This window comes from Dipodomys spectabilis, unplaced genomic scaffold (assembly GCF_019054845.1).
Source record: "Dipodomys spectabilis isolate Male_0828 unplaced genomic scaffold, ASM1905484v1 ptg000125l, whole genome shotgun sequence".
Taxonomy (NCBI): Eukaryota; Metazoa; Chordata; class Mammalia; order Rodentia; family Heteromyidae; genus Dipodomys; species Dipodomys spectabilis.
Window position 1 is genome coordinate 13331470 of NW_024870802.1, and position 6000 is coordinate 13337469.

The window sequence follows — 6000 nt, forward strand, 5'->3', positions numbered from 1 at the left end:
CTGTCTGTCTGTCTCTATCTTTGTGTCTCTCTTTCTCCCTGATTCACCTGTTTCTTCTTTATATAATCGAAAACTATTCTGAAGGACCATGTAAAAATTAACTAAAATAGTGCTATTTAACTTGTCTACCCTCTAGGTAGTAAATAAACCATAGCAATGCTTTATTTCTGTCTCTTCACTCATTCCCCATTCTTCAAAGCCTGTCTCAATGTCATTTCCTTCCAAATTCCCTTTCTGACCTTCCTGGCCACACCAACCTCCTTAGTTAGCTGCTATCTCACTGGCAGCTCAGAGTGGATTATTCTCCACAAAGAATCTTGATGTTTGGGAATTCAAGCATGAGAGACAGAGATGCCACGTTTTGAGAGGTCAGATTGGGAGTCTTTATTAGAAAGTTGGCTATTGCAGGTGAATTCCTGTACCAAAGACCTGCATTCCCTCAAACACACATAACACTGTTAGAACACTGAGCTATGGGAGTAGTAAAGCCAAGAAAGAGCTAAAAAATGATACCAACAATCCAGATCAACCCCAGTAGAGATGACATGGCTGCCATGGTGACCAGAGATGAGACATGAGCCATGGCCTATTGGTACCTGTGCTAGTCCTGGCCTAAATAGGGTCAGGGTCACAGGAAACTTGACAGCTTCCTTGTTCAAGGCACAAGACTGGCAAGTCCAGTAACCATTGTCCAAATAACCACCTTTTCTGCTAGTAATTCAGGCATGCCCATCATCTGGGGGTGACAGTTCTCCTTTTCCAACCATGAAGACACGATGATGTCAGTTAAATCCAATTCCCTATCATCCACCATATGGCCAAGATGATGCTGGTTAGACTCAGTATCCTTATTTCATCTGTAGGAGGATAGTAAGTAATCAGAAATGTGCCTTCTGAAGCAATGGGACAAATTAACCAAATAGGCTAGCAGACATCCCAGTGAAGGGTGTTTTCCATTCTAATAGACCACAGGGTTGTCATGTGGTTTGGGTTTATCATTTTTGTTTTGCTCTGTGTGTGTGCCAGCCAGTTTGTGCCAGGCTCCAACTCAAGGCCTAGACACTGTCCTTAAGCTTTTTTTGCTCAAGGATAATGCTCTGCCACTTGAGTCACAGCTCTGCTTCCAGGTTTTGGTGGGGCTGAGAAAGATTAATTGGGGATGAGAGTCCCATGGCTTTTCCTGATCTGGCTGGCTTGGAACCTTGATCCTCAGATCTCAGCTTCCTGTAGCTAGGATTACAGGTGTGAGCCATCAGCACCTGGCACTCTTTAGAGATGTTTTCATTCAAAGTTTACCTTCCATGTCTCTCCAACTGACAGGCTCACTCCATTCTTCTGCTGTCAGCTGGTGGGAATGAAACAGTGTGAACACAGCCAGTTCTGTTCCCATGTCCCTCAGAGACTTCAAGTGTTGCCGAAAGTTAATTGCCATGTGGTCTGGTCAGAAAAGAGTACTGGGAAAGCCAAACCCTTGGCCTACACTCTAGAGCAGGGTGTAGTGTGAAGTAAGGGGGGAGAGAGATTATACAGGGAAAGGGGAGGAGGAGGTGTGGCCGCAGCCCATGTGGAAGTCACATCAGAGCCTGCTGTCCTTTTGCCGACTCACAGTCAGGTGATGGACAGTTAACAAGTGACATTGGTTTTGAGCGGGTGATTTCTGCCAAGGCTACCTGCTGTCTTTGACCAAGAGGAAGGGGTTGAGGAGGGGGCTATTGTCCCAGGCTGGCCTAACAGAGACAATGTCAACCCAGTCTTGATTGAAGGTATCTACCCTAAAAGAAACCGGGTAAGTTAGTGACATAGGAATAAATGCTGTAAGATGATTAGCCTCGGTCTATGCTTCAGAGAACATAGCCAAGAAGGTCTCTGTTTTCTCTATATTTTCTAAAACTTTCTTTCCTGTCACCAGGACAGGTGTGTGTGTGTGTGTGTGTGTGTGTGTGTGTGTGTGTGTGTGTGTGTGTGTGTGTGTGTAACTGAGTACTGAACTCAGAATTGCTAGGCAGATACTCAACAACTTGAGGCATGCCTCTAGCCTGTCTTTGTGTTAGTTGCTTTTTAGGTAGGGTCCCATTACAAGTCAACCTGGGTTGTAATCCTCCTACTTGTGTTTCCCTTGTAGCTAGGATAACAGGCACCCAGACAATGGTTAAGATTAAACCTTGATGGGCTGAGAAGTTGGCTCAGTGGTAGAGTGCTTGACTCGCATGCATGAAGCCCTGGGTTTTATTCTTCAGCACCACATAAACAGAAAAGGCCAGAAGTGGCGCTGGGGCTCAAGTAGTAGAGCACTAGCCTTGAGCTGAAGAGCTGAGGGACAGCGCCCAGGCCCAGAGTTCAAGCCCCATGACCAAAAAAATTTAAAAAAAAAGATTAAACCTTGAAAACTTTCATTCCCAGGCTGGCTTCCATCCAAGATCCCCCAAACTCTGCTTCTTAAGTGGCTAGGATTACAGACTTGAGCCTTCACACTAAACTTGCATAGGCATTTTTATCAACACTTTGTATATAGATAAAATGCTCTCAAAAGGGACTTGTTGAGAATCACTAATGAGTTGCTGAGCAAAGAGGTTGTAAGGTGATAAATCAAAGATGTCACATTTTGAAGCATTAAATCTAGGAGTCTATATTAAAAAGGTAGTAACTCTTTGATGGACTCCAGTGGAGGTGAATTGGGATGCCATATTGACCAGAGAAGAGCCAGGAGAAAGGACATGAACACGAAGACGTGTGGCATGGTGCAAAGGCACCTGAGCTGGTCCAGACCCAAATAGGGCCAGGTCAGGGGGCAGGATCACAGGAAACTCCCAGTCCCAGGCACTGTACCGACAGGTCTCATAACCTATCAGCAAAGTGCCCACCCCTGCCTCCGTGGATTCAGGCACAACCATTATCTGAGAGGTGGGGGCCTCACTTTTTCCCATGATGAAGACAAGATGCCAGACCCTACCATCCACCATGTGGCTAAGATTGCACAGGTCCCATTTGTTAGCATTATGCCCATCTTTGGTCCTCAACTCCACCCACACCTGCACCACTCCCTTCCCTGGAGTTCCTACCATACAGCTGGCCACTCCCTCTCTCTGCCCAGACCCAACTGAGCACCCACCTACCCACTTCCTGCTTCCAGATCCTCCTTCTACCTAGATAGGGATGGATGCCATGTGTTCCCTCTTCGGGAAATATGGCTCCACTAATAATCTTTCTCCTGTGCCTCCCTGCCTCCGTGTGGTCCCCTGGGATGGATGTGAAGGATTCCTTTCATTTGGTGGCCTGCACGAAGATAGGTCCCCCCCCCCCCCGTAGATTTGCTCCCCACTCCACTTCAGATGGGGGTCCAACAAGCTGCCCCAGGACCTAGCCTCCTGTTGCCAGATGACCACCAAGGTAACTTTCTCCTAAGTGCTCTATCTGTTCTCCATCCAATTCTGCTAATTAAGTCCTACCCCCATGTAAGTGAGCAATTGATTGGAGTTCCGGGTTTCAGATTTCTGTATTTCTGTAAATAAGGCCACTGGGCCTTGGTGGGCTACTGAGGCCCTGTTCAAACAAAATCTTGGTCAAGTGCCAGGAACTTACCGTTAGGGCCTATTCCAGGAAATCAGCAACTCCCCTTAATCCCCTTGAGCCCAAATTCCAGGAACAACCCCCTTTATGGAAAATTCCGCTAACCACAGCTAATCAGCAGATAACTGGATAAGGACCACTCAATCAGGGTTCAGACCATCTGCTCCAGCCAATCATTTTGAAGAGCATCAACCCCATGAACTAGCCAATCCCCAGTACCTGGTCGGTCCCGCCACTGGTTACACTAATCATCTTTTAGAATTCTTTTATGATTTTCCCATAGTGTGATATGATTTGTTAAGTGTTGCAATGATGCATAGAAGTCCTAAAAAACCCTATAAAAATCTTGCTAGAGGAAGGGTCGGGGCTCTCAACACTGACCTGCTACATTAGTGATGGTTGTGACTCCAGGCTAGAACTTGTAATAAAGGACTCTCATGTGCTTACTTTGGAATCAGCTCCTTGGTGGTCTTTGGGGATCCTTTTTGGTCATAAGATTATTTTTCCACGGAAGTGGTGCAGTAGCTCAAATGGTAGAGCACTAGCTGAAGAGCTGAGGGACAGTGCCCAGGCCCAGAATTCAGGCCCCATGACTGACAAAAAAAAAAAAAAGAAAAAAAGGAAAAAAAAGATTATTTTTCCACCATATAGACTGACATGAAGATTGTAATTTTTCAGATCGTTCAAATGTTTATTTGCTGCTGAAGTATTGGATGGAAAAGTCAAATTTTCAAAATTAAGTGTATATAATGCCATTACTATAAGTTCTTTGGGGATCCAGTAACCTACAACTGTCTCCCCTTTTTGTTTATTTAATTGGGACTGCAGTGTAAAGTCCTGTGTTTAATTTGCCACTTGTTTAGGTCAGTTTACAATTCAGTAGTAATATAGGCAGGAGCGTTGTCTGTTTTAATAGTAAAGGGGACACCCATAGCAGCGAAGCAGAAAAGCAGATGGGTGACTATATGATTAGATGTTTCTCCAGATAAAGGCATAGCCGAAATAAAGCCAGAGAAGGCGTGGATAGTGACATGTGTGGATAGTGGGGAACATTCATTTGTCAGATATCACTGGGATTTAAACCTTTAGGGTTGATTCCAGGAGAAAATGAGAGCTGGGTAAGCAGAGCATATGTAGGACAGGCTGCAATAATGGATTGAGCCCGTGTGTGAGTTAAACGAAATTTTGTCTGCAAAGCACAAGCATTGTCATGTGTTAAATTGTGTCAATCTGTAGCTTGAATGAGTAAAGGAAAAATTAGCCAAATCAACAAAATCATTGCCCTGGGACAAAGGACTGGAGCATTGAGAATGAACTCTAATGAGAGCAAGTGAAGCAGACTTGCAGGGCACCAGTGGCTCATGCCTGTAATCCTAGCAACTCCAGAGGCTGAGATTTGAGGGCTGTGGTTCAAAGCCAGTCTGGGCAGGAAAGTCCATGAAATTCTTATCTCCAATTAACCACCAGAAAACCAGAAGTGTTGCTGTGGCTCAAGTGGTAGAGGGCTCCCTTTGAGCTGAAGAGCTGAGGGACAGCACCCAAGCCCAGAGTTCAAGCACCAAGACCAACAACAACAACAAAAAAAGTAGGCTTATCCTTGAGCAATTGGTTGTCTACAAGCAGTTTATACTGCTGTACAGACTGTTAAGGGGAGAATAGAGGGGAAGGGTCTCCTAGACTGTCAAGAAAACTAAGCCAGAAAATTGACCCTTTACTGAAAACAAAGAGATGCCCTAAAGGGGAGACCTTAAAATGTATTTCACACGTACTTTGGCCCTATCTCCTCCTGTCTAATTAGGATGGTGCCTGTTGTGCATGTTGTGCATCCTACCCCCATTGATTGCCTCCTGTTTCAAGGGTGTAGATGCCTCCATGTGCACATTGTAGCTAACTTTATAATAATTCACCTGTAGCTATCTTCTATAACTATCTTTGTATCAACCACCAGCTTCAAGAATGCAAGGACATATGTCATTATGTCACTGGACAGAGGTGAGGATTAGTGAAGCTCCCCTTTAAATATAGGAACTCTTCACATAGGGTTCTTGACTTCAATCACAGAATAAGAATTTCTGGACAAGTCACAATGGTAAGAAAACTTGGCAGAGCTTTATTAAGTAAACAAGCAGGGAAACAGACAGACAAAAAAGCAGACAAACAGAAGGGCTGGGGTACACAGGGCACATTCTAGCAGAGTGTGGGTGTTCTCATAGGGATATAAAGACATAGATACACACAAGGAGACACCCAATGAGACAGCCAGCTCCTTGGGCTGTTGGGTATTTGTAGGGTAAAGGCAGGGAGTCTGGCTTTAAGTTAGGCAAAGCCAGGAGCTTTGTCTTTGTTTTAACTACACCTGCTGTTATTCTCTGAGTTTCCAGTTGAGAATGCATCCTGCCATAAACAGATCCTTATCCATGAAAGGAGGAGACA